General features: G+C 50.1%; 1 long non-coding RNA gene across 1 annotated transcript; it reads left to right on the top strand.

The window, feature by feature from the left end:
• Positions 1-10,033: 10,033 nt before the first annotated feature.
• On the top strand, positions 10,034-13,467 carry LOC130682022 (uncharacterized). The gene is made up of 3 exons (XR_008995320.1): positions 10,034-10,084; positions 12,653-12,821; positions 13,245-13,467. It is a non-coding gene; the product is annotated as an uncharacterized LOC130682022 (long non-coding RNA).
• The last annotated feature ends 887 nt before the right edge of the window (positions 13,468-14,354 follow it).

The raw sequence follows: 14,354 nt of genomic DNA, 5'->3' as shown, positions 1-14,354 counted from the left end.
CCGGTCCTCCTCCACCTAGTCACAGCCGTACTGACGCTGGGACACCCATCCGCTTCACCTTCGCAACCAGATTCATAGGGCCGACGACCTGACCTCTTCCGCTTCCAGCTGGCTGACCCATTTCTTCCCAGTCTATCAGTGGGCCAGCTGTCTCCGTACTTCCAACCAGTGGCACTTCAGTTTCCTTATCCGTTGGTGCCCTCCTGCGGTCTTCACCTCCCACCTTCCCCAGCTTAGACCCATGTGCCCCAGGACTCCATCCAGGACTGTTCGCAGTCCCCGGCAAGCAAGGCCATGCCCTGCCAGAAGAGGGACACACTTCTCCTACATGACGGGACCACTCTTTCTTTTCAAGCCTTGCCGCTGGGGCCTTGCCTGTCCTCCCTTCTGGTGGCATTGTGTGGAATGCAGGGGTGCAGCCAACATGGAGAAAGATCCTATTCTAGGAAGGCAGGGATTACATCCTGGAGCACTCAAGGGAAGACCTGGTCGGAAGATGTGCTGTTCTACATTTAGGCTGTAAAATGCCAATCAGTAAATTGGCTGTGACAAGAAAACAACTTATCCTTCACCTTTTTATGCATACTCTGCAGAGGGCCTACACTTGTGGTCATCACCAGCAGAGCATCGCAACAAGGCCTGAGAGTCAACTGGAACCTGGTGTCTATGGCTTGAGCCCAGTGGATAATGACAGCCTCACCAACAATGACGTAGCCAGCATTAAGTTAGTGGCATCAAGGAGGTTAATGGTACCAGCCAACAAGATCTAGATTGTTCCAATACCAGCAGGTTCCAAAGAGCCATGGCCTGTGAGTAACAGTATCAATACTTACCTTCTCTGTGGGAGATACGAAATTTTCCATTCCAGGTGTGCTGGGCAACAAAGAACATGAAGAGACGGTTCCTGGACCTGAACAGGAAGTCATGGGGCCTGAATCTCACTTGACCCTTCGCATGCAACTGACCGGGGCAGTAAACAGATAGCGAAGTCCCTCCTCTCCCTATTGTGTTAAATCCTCAGAGACAAATTCCAACACCTCACATAGGACCGTGAATTTTGTCATAGATGTTTTCACTCAATTGCTTTTAGGGACCCACAAAAAATATTTGCCTGGAGCCCTGCACATCCTAGGGACACCCCCGACTCTACTTACTCTTGTACCACCTTTCTCAGGCCGCTCCCTCCATTATCCGTCTGCAGTAACCTGTTGGAAAATTCTAGGCTCGAATGAATCCAACTATAAGTTTCCTCTGGGCCTGCGCTTAACCTGCTCAGTGATATTGGAGGGAAAACCCACATCACACACAGATGGGTGCTGCTGTCTATTTGCTGACCTCAGCTGACCTCAGCTGGGCCTGCTGGTCTCCTAATGTGCTCTGTTCTCCCACTCTTTACAAGTCTTTCCTTAAACATCTATCTTTTATAAGCCTTCGACCACTCTTCTGTACTTCCCCTTCACTTGAGATGACTGGCTGACCGCTTCACAGAGAGAATTGATGCCACCAGGTAAGGATTTCCAGCCATTAAGCCTATAAGCATGTGCAGCCACTTCCTTCCCCCTACTTCCAACAGCGCTGGCCCTTCTCCCGTCTACAGCAGGCCTGAGACTGTTTCCCTTGACCCCGTCGTCAAGGATTCACTCACTGAAATATCTTTGTCTACGGTATCTCCTATCTTGACCATCTACCAGGTTCTTCCAAACAGCATGTACTTTTTAATTTACAGTTTTGAATCTTTTCTGCCAGGAGAGTTTTCTTGAATTATACATTTTAGTATTTGTTCTTTTCCTTTGCTTTGGTTTTTAATCTTACGAGACTCCTATTATATGTATATTAGATCTTTTTTATTTTTTTGCCTGTCTTCTGTATTTATCATTTTCTGTCAAATCCTTTTCATCTCTTTATTCATATTTCTTTTTCTAAAAACTCCCTTATTTTCTTCTTCTATTTCTCTTAAGGCATTATATGTTGCATTCACTCTTGGGTTCCTTTTAATTTAGTCTGAATTTTTGAAATTAAAAAATTAAAATCTTTTGTCTTTTATTTATAATTCTTCCCCCGTCTATAATCTCACTCATGAGTTTTTATGATTCTGATGTCTGTTGCTCTTTCATGTCTTCATTCATTTTCTTAATACCTATAGCTTGCTTTACCATAAAGGACTGCAGTTCCATCTGTTTTGAGCACATTTCTTTCTGGAATGCTTTCAGTGTCTGGAGGGATGTTATTCTGCTCTGGATTCTCTCTTTTATTTTAATAACTTTGTATGAGATTTGCCTTTGATCTTCTATTACTCATTTCTACCTGAAATTAGTTTTCCTGCACTAATGGGAGTAAATAATAGATTTCTCTAATTGCACATACAAGGAGCACTCTCTTCTGTTGATTTTTTGAGAACTGTTAAAAATATGTCCACGTGCATTCTGATTCTCATGTTTTTCTCCTCCCACACTTTTATATGCACCTTCTCTTTTCTTTGCCCCTATTGTTCCAGTCTTGCTTCACTTGTATTCTATACCCAGTGGTCTTCTCAGTTACAGTCTTCGTCGAAAAAGGAAAATTTGAAAGTTCATCCTGCCCACTGTCCCCCAGCCCCTTTAGAACCTCAAGGTGCTGGCAAGCCCTCCCTCTCCTCTTTCTTCTGGGAGGTTTATGGGTTCCTGGAGCATGGGCCATTGGCTCCTTCCTCTCTGTGTGCCCAGGTGCTGGCACTGGGGTTGGCCCCCCCAGACAGAACAGCCACCCCGTGATGTGAGGGAGCAGGTGGGCAACCAACCGCACTGAGTGCCCCCCAGCCCCAACCCACCCAGCTTGGAGCCCGTCTTGGTAACTAATGAAAGAATCAGGCCCCCAGGATGTGTCCCTGACCCTAATCTGAGCACATGTGCCCTACAGAGGTGAAGGGCAATTCCATCACAGGATCTGCTGGGGCCCCAGTCACCGTGGGGGCCACCTGCAGGGGGTGAGGTGTTGCTTGCCTGACTGAGAGGCTCAGCTATGGCTGCTGCAGGGGCACTATTGGGCAGGGCTGCCCCTCCAGAACCTCTTTTGTTGGGGGCACTGGTTCAGGCTGAGATAGGCCCACGGGTACTGCTTTGGAAGGGAGATTGCCAGGGAGGCCGGGTTAGGTGGGGTGGCCACACGGGGGAATGCTGTGGTGGGGCAAGCAGTGCTAGCAAGGTAAATGGGGGTGTGTGTGTCTGAAATGGCACCCGCCAGTACCAGATCAGCTAGGTAGAGGAGAATAAGAAAAACGGTCCCCACCACCACTGACATTCCTGGAGAGAGTTCCTACAGATCCCCGTCCCACTGGCACATGCCATAAAATTGGTCAATAAATCTTCGTCTATGGCCCAGGTACTCTTTAAACTGCTGCATTTGTCCGGTTCTCAGAGTGAGGTAGTCCGTTTCCTATTGCCTGCTGGGTCTCCCAGAGTTAAGTCCCGCTGATTTTCAAAGCAAGCCAGAGTTTATCAGGGCTCTTCTTTCTAATGCACATCCCCAGGGCAGGGTTGCCCAGTGTGGGGCTTGAACCCCTTGCTCCTCAGGGAGGGACCTCAGCATTTGTGATATCCCTTCCAGTTCTGGTTCCCCACACTGGGGGTGTGGGTCATGACTAGGCTACATCTCTGCCCCTCCAACCTGTCTCAGGGTGGCTTTTTCTTTATATCTTATCCATGAAAGAACCGTTCTGCCAGCCGTTAGGCATTCTCAGAGGGAACTGCTCTATATGTAGTAGTAGTTCTGCTGTGCTGTGGGATGAGGTGAGCTCGGGACCTTCCTACTCCACCATCTTGGTCCGCAGGTCCTGCCTTGCACTTTGAACTGCTCTTTTACCCGTGCATATTTCTGTAACATCTCATATTGGTCACTTTGAAAAACCTGGTTCACTGAGTATGGCACACATATCCTAGGGTGACTTCCAATGAATCACACTCTTGGGTAATTTTCTCCCCCTGCGTGCAGGTGAAACCTGTGACTTTTTCTAAACAACAGAATATGACAACAATGGCAGGATTTTGCAAATGTAATTGAAGCCACTAATCAATGAACTTTAATCAGAAGGGAGATTATCTTGGCTGGTCTTTCTAGGTCTTCTGTTTCCCTCCCTGTCAGGTACCAAATCTTTATCATGGCCCCCATGAGCCTGCGTTAGGCCCGCCCCTGTTTTATGTTCTCTTAGCTTCTTATACATTCATTCATGGGACTTGGCCTGGTTTGTAACTAGACACCTAGTTGGATCAGTGCGCGTTTTCCATCCCTGACACAGCCTTGCAGTGGGATTTGGGTTCCTCATAATCTTCCACTTTCTGGCAGGCATTCAATAAATATTTGTTGAATGCATGATTCAGAAAAATTTATCTCCATCCCTGACATCTGTCCTTCATTTTTATCTCCAGAGAAGGAGCCCAGCCTTGACACATCCCTGTTGCTTCATGTCCTTCGGTCGAGAGGAACATACAAGCTCACAAGGAGCTGTGCTCTCTTTCTTCAACCACTGCCTTCAGGAGGTAGGTCTCTAACTAGCCATATGCCTTTTATCCACAACCTAAGACTATGGACACACTGGATAATATTAAATCAGTTTCATTACTCAGGTAATGAAGAATGGCTCCTGTCCACTTCTTTTGGGGGCCACCCCCAGCCAACTCCCCATTCCCAGAAGGAACACGGGTGCATTTCTCTTCAGCCCTTCCCTGAATCCCAAGAAAGGTCCTTCTACAGCTTCTACTGATCGCTATGCAGCAGGGAAGTGCCAGGATCTGGGAACACTTTATTCTTTTCCAAGTCTCCTTTTCCTGGCCATTCTTCAAATGTCTGGGGAAAAAAGCCCTGAGAATGTTAAAGACACATTCACTGCCCTCCAGCATCCGGCCACTTATTTATAAAGAAAACACACCGCGTGAATGTTGCTGTTCCTTCCCACCTCCTGCCGGATTCCCTCTTTCCCTCAAACAGCCACACTATTTGTCACTTGCCCTTTCCATTGCCGGTAAGACAGGGACCTTTGCATTTCTGGTTTTGGCAGAAAGAGATCCTGTTTCGATATCTCTAAATTAGCTTTCTGTCTATTTGTCTCTGTATTCTCCTTCTGGGAGTCGCATAACGGTGTCCTGTAATTCCCATAGGGTTTCTTTTTTATTTTTATTTTTAGTAAAGTATCATTGGTATACAAACTTACTTTGGTTTCAGATAGGCAGCACAGTGGTTCAACAGGTACGCATATTATTGAATCCTCACCTCAACTAGCGCAGTTACTATCTGTCAACATAGGAAGATGTTACGGAATCGTTGGCTATATTTTCCATGCTGCACTACTGTAACCAAGACCAACTTATGACTGAGAATTTTTGTGACCCATTATCCCCCTCCCCTTCCCCACCCACCTCCAACCCCTCCCCCATGGTAAACACCATTCTCTTCTCAGTGTCTGTGAGTCTACTGCTGTTTTGTTCCTTCTGTTTTGCTTTGTTTTTGTATATTCCACAAATAAGTGAAATCATACGGTATCTGTCTTTCTCGGCCTGGCTCATTTCATTTAGCATAATAACTTCTAGGGGCATCTATGTTGTTGCGAATAGCAGGATTTCTTTCTTTTCTTATGGCTGAATAATATTCCATTGTGTAGATATACGACTGCTTCTTTACCCACTTATTTGTTGATGGACACGTTGGTTGCTTCCCTATGTTGGTTCATGCAAATAAGGTGGCAACAAACATAGGGGTGCATATATCTTTTTGAATCAGGGATTTTGTTTTCTTTGGCTAAATTCCTAGGAGTGGAATTACTGAGTTGCATGGTATTTCCACTTTTAGTTTTTTGAGGAACCTCCATACTGCTTTCCACAGTGGATACACCAACTTGCATTCCCCCCAACAGTGTAGGAAGGTTCCCCTTTCTCCACACCCTCACCAACACATGTTATCTCTTGTCTTTTGGACAGTGGCCATTCTGACTGGTGTGAGGTGATTTCTCATTGAGGGTTTGATTTGCATTTCCCTGACGGTTAGCGATGCAAAGCGTCATTTCACATGCCTGTTGGCCATCTGTATTTCTGCTTTGGAAAAATGTCTGTTCAGTTCTTCTGACCATTTTTTAATCAGGTTATTTTTTTTTTCCGTGTTGAGCCATGAGTTATTTATATATTTTGGATGTTAACCCCTTATCAGGTAAATTGTTTACAAATAGATTCTTCCATACTGGAGGTTGCCTTTTTGTTCTGTTGATGGGATCCTCTGCTATACAGAAGCTTTTTAGTCTGATGTAGTGCCACTTATTCATTTTTTTATTTTGTTTCACTTGCCCAGGGATACATGCGTTCAGAAAAAAAAAATTGCTCATGCCTATGCTTGAGAGAATTTTGCCTATGTTTCCTTCTAAGGGTTTTATGGTTTCATGTCTTACATTCAGGTCTTTAATCCATTTCAAGTTTACTTTTGTGAATAGGGTTAGACAATAATCCAGTTTCATTTGCTTGCAATGCATTTGTCCAATCGTGTAATGGGGGTACAGAGGTTCAATTTTGAAAGATGAAAAAGTTCTAGAGATGGATGGCAGTGATGGCTGCACAACGGTGGGAATGTACTGGAATGCCACCACATTGTACACCTAAAAATGGTTAAAAAGGTAATCTTTGAAAAACTTATTTTTATTACAATAAAAACGCAAAGGCATCAGGAACAAGGCAAGGATGCCCACCCTCCCCACTTCTAGTCAACATAGTACTGGAGGTCCTAGCCACGGCAATTGGACAACACAAAGAGATGAAAGGCATCCACATTGGTAAGGAAGAAGTTAAGCTGTCACTATTTGAAGACAACATGATATTATACATAGAAAACCCTAAAGACTTCACTGAAAAACTGTTAGAACTAATAACTGAATTCAGCAAAGTTGCAGGATGCAAAATTAATGCACAGAAATATGCTGCATTCCTATATGCTAACAACGAATTAGCAGAAAGAGAAATCAGGAAAACAACTCGATTTATAATTGCATCAAAAAGAATAAAATACTTAAGAATAAACCTATGTGAGGAGGTGAAAGACCTTTACTCTGAAATTCATGATAGAAACTAAGGAAGGCACCAACAAATGGAAATCTACCCCATGCTCATGGATAGGAAGAATTAACATTGTCAAAATGGCCATCCTGCCTAAAGCAATCTACAGATTCAATGCAATTCCTATCAAAATACCAACAGCATTCTTCAATGAACTAGAGAAATTCATTCTAAACTTCATATGGAACCACAAAAGACCCTGAATAGCCAAAGCAATCCTGAGAAGGAAGAATAAAGTGGGAAGGGGATCTCGCTCTCCAACTTCAAGCTCTACTATAAAGCCACAGTAATCAAGACAATTTGGTACTGGCACAAGAACAGACCCATATATCAATGGAACAGAACAGAGAGCCTACATATAAACCCACACATATATGGTCAATTAATATGTGATAAAGGAGCCATGGACATACAATGGGGAAAAGACAGGCTCTTCAACAACTGGTGCTGGCAAAACTGGACAACTACGTGTAAGAGAACGAAACTGGATTATTGTCTAACTCCATACAGAAAAGTAAGCTTGAAATGGATCAAAGACCTGAATGTAAGTCATGAAAACATAGAACTTGTAGAAGAAAACAAAGGCAAAAATCTCTTGGAATATAAACATGAGAAACTTTTTCCTGAACACGTCTCCTTGGGCAAGGGAAACAAAACAAAAAATGAACAAGTGGAACTACACCGAACTAAAAAGCTTCTGTACAGCAAAGGACAACACCAGCAGAACCAAAAGGCACCCTACAGTATGGGAGAATATGTTTGTAAACGATTTAGCCGATAAGGGGTTAACATCCAAAATATACAAAGAACACATGTGCCTCAACACCCATAAAACAAATAACCCGATTAAAAAATGGGTGGAATACCTGAACAGACACTTCTCCAAAGAAGAAATGGGGATGGCCAACAGGCACAGGAAAAGATGCTCCACATCATGCTCCTGCTGATGCTAATCGCCAGGGAAATGCCCACTAAAACCACAATGAGATATCATCTCACACCTGTTAGGATGGGCACTCTCCAAAAGACAAGAAAGAACAAACGGTGGCGACGATGCAGAGAACGGGAACCCCTTTGCTGTTGGTGGCAATGTAAATTGGGTCTACCATTGTGGAAAGCAGCATGGAGTTTCCTCAAAAAAAGTAAAAATGGAAATGCCATTTGACCCAGTAATTCCACTCCTAGGAGTTGACCCAAAGAAAACGAGACCCTTGACTCAAAAGGACATATGCACCTGTATGTTTATTGCTGCACTATTTGCAATAGCCAACATACGGAAGCAACAACCTAATTGTCCATCAATAGATGAATGGATAAGGAAGACGTGGTACATTTGCACAGTGGAATATTATTCAGCCATAAAAAGAAAAGAAATCCTGCCATTTGCAGCAACATGGATGGATCTAGAGGGTATTATGTTCAGTGAAAAAAGCCAGGCAGAGAAAGACAAATACCAAATGACTTCACTCATTTGTGGAGTATGCAAACAAATCAAAACAGAAGGAACAAAGTATCAGTAGACTCACAGACACTTAGAAGGGACTAGTGGTTACCAAAGGGGAGAGGTTGGGGAGGGTGAGTGGGGAGGGAGAAGGGCATTAAGGGGCACTACAGTTCCCAGTCACAATGTAGGTAGGTCACGGGGATGGCAGTACAGCACGGAGAACGCAATTAGTGACTCTGTATCATCTTGCTAGGTGATAGACAGTGACCGCAATGGAAGGGGTGAGGACTTGATAATATGGGTGAATGTTGAACCACTGTGTTGTGTATGTGAAACCACCACAAGATTGTATATCAATGATACTTTAATAAAAAAGGAAAGAAAAAAAGAAAGACAAGTGAAAATAAAAAGGCAAAGGAGAATGCTGTCATAAAGACTGATATCTGGAATATATGAAAAGCTTCCACAAAGCTGTGAGGAAGTTCGCCCTGCCCAACTGCAAAGTGGTCATGACACCCACATAGGTACGTCATGCAGAGGGACACTGCAATGGCCGATCAGCGTAAGAAGGAGCTCAATGCCATTAGCCTTCGGAGAAATGCAAAAGAGGGCCCTCCCCCCACCCCCGTGTGATTTTACACCCACTAAAATGGCAATGTTAAGAAATCTGATTATCCCAACTCCTGGTGAGTGTGTGGAACAATCAGAGCTCAAGCTGCTGGTGGAGTCTTAAGCTGGAAACCACATGGCTGAACCCAATACTCACCTAGCCTGTGACCTAGCAATAGAGGCCTAAAGTCCTTTAAACTCCTTAAAAGTCCTTGACTACTTTAGACGCTGCAAAGCATATATGCACGTGTGCCAGGCATTAGCATATTTGTAGCATCCCTGCTTTGGTCAAGGCCCCTGATGCGGGAGGTGTCCAGATGTCCACAGACAAGAAAATGGGGGAGTGAATGGAGGAGTGGTTCCACAGTGGCACGTGCTACAGCAGGGACGGCAGAAGCACTGTGGCTACGTGGAATCATGAAGGTCCTGCTAGCGACACAATGTTGACTGGAAAAAAGGAAGTGGCAGAAAACTGCACAGAAAGTGACCCAGTTTACTGTAATGCCAGGCGAGACAGCAGTAGGCATCCCTGTTTACCGATGCACACATGGGCCTCTGGAAACACCTGGAAAACGGAGGGAGGTGGTTTACAGAGAACACTCAGGGGGGTGGCTGTTCCTCTGCGAGGGGCAGGGGCAGGCGGGAAGGACCCCAGGAGGGGACTGACTGGAGTTGGTAGACCCTCCTTCATCGGGAAGGTGGCGGCTTAAGCGCCTGGTCCACACTCTCGATTCCTTCTGTGATTTTCCAGAAAGACGACCTGTGAGACGTCTCTGAACAGAGGAACCGGAAAAGCCCTGCCCCGGGCCCCCAGCCTCCGCCCCGGCGGGGTAGTCAGTCCAGGGGCATGGCCTAGCCGAGGCCCCGCCTCCCGCATGCGCAGTGTGCCGCCCAATCGGCAGCGTTCCCTCGCAGTTGAGCGGCTGGCTCCTGGCTGAGCGGAGGCCACCGGGCGAACGGCGCCGAGGTAGCAGTGCGGGCGGGAGGGACGGAGGGAAGGCCTGAGAGACAGAGGGCTGGGATCGGGGTGCAGGGGAGCCTGGGGGTGGGGCGGGGGTGGCGGGGGCAGACAGAGGGATCCTTGGCAGAGCCAGGGGGCACAGGGTTGGTCGGGCGGCGCTGCGTGGCCATGGCTGGCGGGGGGCGGGGCTCCTTAGGCGTGAGCGGGCCAGGGATGGGGCCGAGGCGGCAGGGCGGACACCGGGGGCTCCTCGGCGGGGCCAGGGGGCTGTGGGTGCGGGCCCCGCTGCGCAGGCAAGGTGTGCGCGGGGTCGGGGCTCCTGAGGCGTGAGTGGGCCGGCGGTGGGGGGCTCCTGAGGCGTGAGCGGGCTGGGGGTGCGGGGCTCCTGAGGCGTGAGCGGGCTGTGGTGGGGGCAGGGCACCTGAAACGTTAGCAGGCTGGGGGCGGGGCTCCAGAGTCGTGAGTGGGACGTGGTTGGTGGGGGCAGGGCTCCTGAGATGTGAGCGGGGAGGTGGTGGGGGCAGGGCTCCTGAGGCGTGAGTGGGGGAGGGGTGGGGGGGCTCCTGAGGCGTGATGGGGCAGTGGTGGGGGCAGGGCTCCTGAGGCGTTAGCGGCCACTGGTGGGGCTGCTGAGGCGTGAGTGGGGGTGGGGTGTGGGGGGCGCTCCTAATGCGTGAGCGGGCCCCAGCAGGGTTGGGGCTCCTGAGGCTTGAGTGGGCCGGGGTGGGCTCCTGAGGGGTCAGCGGGCCGTGGCGGGAGCAGGGCTCCTGAGACGTGAGCGGGCGGGGTTGGCGGGGCGGGCCTCCTGAAGCGTGAGCGGGCTGCGGTGGGGGTGGTGCTCCTGAGGCGTGAGCAGCGAGGTGATGGGGCTCCTGAGGCGTGAGTGCGCCGGGGGTGGGGGGCTCCTGAGGGGTCAGCGGGCCATGCGGTGGGTGCAGGGCTCCTGAGACGTGAGTGGGCGGGGCTGGCAGGGGTGGGGCTCCTGGGGCGTGAGCGGGCCGAGGGCGGGGCTACTGATGCGTGAGCGGGTTGTGACAGGGGAGGGGCTCCTGAGTAAGCCCACTCCAGTGGGGGTGGGGCTCCTGTGGCATGAGCGGGACGGGGCTTCTGAGGCGTGATTGGCGAGTTGGTGGTGCTCCTGAGGCGTGAGTGGGCCGAGGGTTGGGGGGGACTCCTGAGGGGTCAGTAGGGCGGGCGGGGGGGGGGCAAGGCTCCTGAGGCGTGAGCTCTGCGGAGATGGGGCTTCTGAGGCGTAAGCAGGCCATGGCAGGGCGGGGCTCTTGAGGCATGTGTGAGCTGTGGCGGGGGGCGGGGCTCCTGAGGAAGTGGCCTCCAGCAGGGTCGGGGCTCCTGAGGCTTGAGCGGCGAGGTGGTGGTGCTCCTGAGGCGTGAGTGGGCCAAGAGGGGGTTAGGGGGGACTTCTGAGGGTTCAGCAGGCTGGGGCAGGGGGCGAGGCTCCTGAGACGTGAGCAGGCCAGTGGCAGGCCGGGGTTGGGGACAGGGCTCCTGAGGGGTCAGCAGGCAGCGGAGGGAGCAGGGCTCCTGAGACGTGAGCGGGCCGGGGTTGGCAGTGGCTCCTGAGACTCCTGAGGTGTGAGTGGGCCAGGATGGGGGGCTCCTGAGACGTGAGCGGTGCGGGGACTTGGCTCCTGACGCGTGAGCGGAGAGGTGGTGGGGCTTCTGAGGTGTGATGCAGGCCGGGGGAAGGGCTCCTGAGACGTGAGCGGGCCAGGGGCGGGACTCCTGAGGCTTGAGCGGGCCGGGGGCAGGGCTCTTGATGTGTGAGCGAGGATGGGTCTTCTGAGGCGTGAGTGGTGAGATGGTGGTGCCTCTGAGGCGGTGGTGCTTCTCAGGCGTGAGTGGGCCGAGGGGTGGGGGGTCTCCTGAGGGGTGAGCGGCTAGGTGGTTGAGCTCCTGAGGCGGGAGTGGGGGGAGCTCCTGAGGGGTGATCGGGCCGTGGTGGGGGCAGGGCTCCTGAGACTCCTGAGGCGTGAGCCCTGCGGACGGGGCTTCTGAGGGGTCAGCAGGCCGCGGCGGGAGCAGGGCTCCTGAGACGTGAGCGGGCAGGGGCGGGGGCTCCTGAGGCATGAGCGGGCCAGGGTTGGCGGGGGCTCCTGAGGGGTGAGCGGGCGCGGCAGGGGCAGGGCTCCTGGGGCGTAAGCAGGCAAGGGTTGGTGGGGGAGGAGTTCCTGAGGGGTCAGCATGCCCCAGCGGGGGCAGGGCTCCTTAGGCGTGAGCAGGCCGGGGGCAGGGCTCCTGAGGCCTAAGTGGGCGGGGTTGGTGGGCGGACACCGGGGGCTCCTCAGCGAGGCCGGGGGTGCGGCAGGGGCGGGCTTCCGGGCCCTGAGGCGCTGTCCCTACAGTGTCCTCGGAGGACCCCACGGGATAGGGGGAGGTCCCTGAAGTCAGGGTGGGGACTGGGGGGAGGGTCTGCCGTCACCATCTGCTTTGTCCACTCCTAGTCCAAGAGGAGCCACGAGGACATGCAGTCTGATCTGCGCCCGGGCCGATGCCCGGCATCGCGCACTGACAGTGTCCCCGTTCCTTTAACATGTGCTTGCTTGGGCCCACAAGGTGCAGGATAGTTGTGTCCACCGCGGAAGACACCTCCGGATGATGCCGGCTGGGAGGAAGCACCTGGAGAAAGCTGAGAAGGCCTCGAGGGAGGCTGAGGACATGGCAGCCTGTGACCCTGGCATGCAAGAGTGGAGAGAGCTCATGGGGCTAGAGGAGGGCCCCGAAGGTACCGTCTGTCTGACCCCTTTGCCGGTACAGCACGCAGCGCAGGGACGGTGCCGCTGGGGGCACTGCTTCTGAGTCCTCCACATTGTAAACAGCAAAATCCATGTGTGTGGGATGCAGTTTCGTGTACTGGAGGTCGCCCACCTGATCCTCCTGTCCCAGACCAGGATCACAGAAGCTGTACAGAAGCTTCCTGATCACAAGGGCTGATTACAGAAGCAGCTCTGCTGCCCAGGGGGTTAGAGTGCCTAGAGTTCTGCGGGATTCCCAGCTGCTGGGCTAAGTATCCCGGGATGCTTCCATCCAGCTTTGGGGTCCCTGTCCCTTTAAGACTTTCAAAAAGCACTCGCTTTTCTTTGTCCCTGGGGTGCTGGCTGCGGGGACCCGCTCACAAGTCTTGCTGTCCTGTTTCCCTAGTTTTCAGGACCCCACGCACGCACTGTGTCTGCACTCTGGTGCGGATGGCTAGGGCTGGCTATGTAGCAGTCCTGGTCTCCCTCTCTCTTCCCGCTCCGACTCCTCTCCTCCCACCGGGAGCTGGGGTGAGGTGCGCTTGGGTCCCGCCGGGCCGCGGCTTGTATCTTACCCCCTTCGCTAGGCGCTGGGTTCTCACAGGTGTGGATGTAGTCTGGCTTTTGTCCTGTGTCTTCTGGTCTCTCTTTTAGGGAGAGTTGTATTTGTTGTTTTTTCAAAAATATGTGTGATTTTGGGAGGAGATTTCCTCTGCTCTACTCACGCCGCCATCTTGGCTCCTCCCTCTAAGTAACTTTATATAAAACTTTTACTCTGCCTCATTACTATTTCTCTGCCCTTCAATTCTTTGTTGCAGCAGGGACATGAACCAAGGAAAATATACAACGCTCCCCCGTAACAGATATTCTCCATCAGATTAGAAAGATTTTTTTGTACATAGACTCTATCAGATTAGGAGATTCCCCCTCTGTTCATAGTTTGCCATTTTTTAAAATGATGAATATTTTATCAAGTGCTTCTTTGACATCTATTGAAATTATAATATGGGTTTTGTCCTCTAATCAGTTAATTTGGCCAGTGGCATTTGTAGATTTTGCAGTCCTAGGTAGGGCAAGCCAAAATTTGCTGTAAACCTAAAATGGCTCTAAAAAACATCTATAAAAAAACCACACCAGGGAGCCTAGTAAACATAATGTTCTTCATGTAATTGTAGATTAATGATAACAACAACGACAAAAAAAAACCCCACCAAATTGCAGAAGCATCTATACAATACAGTATCATTTATGTTAAATTTAAAAACTTACAGGAGTATTTACATATTATGGAAATGAGTATGTAGTAAAAACACAAGAACATGAAAAAGATGAAACATGCTATCATAGGATGTAAAATCAGAACTCTATGAAACGTAGTTGGTGTTTCTTCAAGTAGATTTAAAATAATGAAAAGGGTTGTTGCATTTGGACCTATAAACGCAAATTGGCTAGCAGTATTTTTACATATGTCTATTTACAAGTTGTTTTTTTCCTCTCAAGTAACTTTCCCCTTCCGGTCATTT

The sequence above is a fragment of the Manis pentadactyla genome, chromosome X, assembly GCF_030020395.1.
Source record: "Manis pentadactyla isolate mManPen7 chromosome X, mManPen7.hap1, whole genome shotgun sequence".
In the NCBI taxonomy this organism is placed as follows: domain Eukaryota; kingdom Metazoa; phylum Chordata; class Mammalia; order Pholidota; family Manidae; genus Manis; species Manis pentadactyla.
Note: the sequence above shows the minus strand (reverse complement) of the source record. Positions and strands in the feature narration are given on the sequence as shown.